The sequence below is a fragment of the Apium graveolens genome, chromosome 7 (genome assembly GCF_009905375.1).
Source record: "Apium graveolens cultivar Ventura chromosome 7, ASM990537v1, whole genome shotgun sequence".
NCBI lineage: Eukaryota > Viridiplantae > Streptophyta > Magnoliopsida > Apiales > Apiaceae > Apium > Apium graveolens.
The window spans coordinates 45,799,402-45,800,229 of record NC_133653.1 but is presented as its reverse complement, the minus strand read 5'-3'; positions in this window follow the sequence as shown (position 1 = coordinate 45,800,229).

The window sequence follows — 828 nt, the reverse complement described above, 5'->3', positions numbered from 1 at the left end:
CACCTAAGATGCGAAAAATTAAAATGGTGACATGATTCGCCTTCTACATATACTGTATCCATTGTCCCTTTAACAAACTTTTCCCCTGATTCTTATATATACCCTCTTCCCAAATTTTATTGAGAAATTTATAGAAAATCTTAACAATGGCCACAGTTTTAAGCTCATCAGGCAAAGTGGTGTATGCAGTCACAAATTATGTTGCTTTTATGGACAAAGAATCAGTGCATGCAGACTTTCATCCCCTGATGGATTTCTTGAAAAATTCGCCTGTCAGTTATGCACTCACTGCACGCCCCATCATTTATGCTGAAATAGTTCAAGAAATGTGGAGTAAAGCTGATTGCACCACCAAGGGTCAAATAACATTCACCATCAAGGGTAATTCCTATACTTTAACTCCCTCTGTAATCAATGAAGCACTTCATTTGCCTAATTCCAACTTTGAAAAGTTACCTACTGGTGAGGAAATTGTTTGCATGTTGAAATCTATTAATTATGCTTCGAAACCCTGGATGTTAAGTGATATAAATAGGAGATATCTGAGGAAGGAGTGGTCTTATTTCTTTGACACTCTAACAAAGGTTTTTGGGCCTAGATGTGGTGGTTATACTGTGATAACTATTTTTGTTATGATAATTGCTTACAGTTTGATTTACGGTAGGACAATTAACATCGGGGAACTACTGCTAAATGAATTCGCTAGCAAATTAAACACTAGGAATAATGTGGTGTATTATGCTAGGTTCCTTATGATTATTGCTAATTATTTTTGTAAGGAACTTAGTGTAGAAGATAAGGATGATACATTGCCATTGTGTTTGCAAA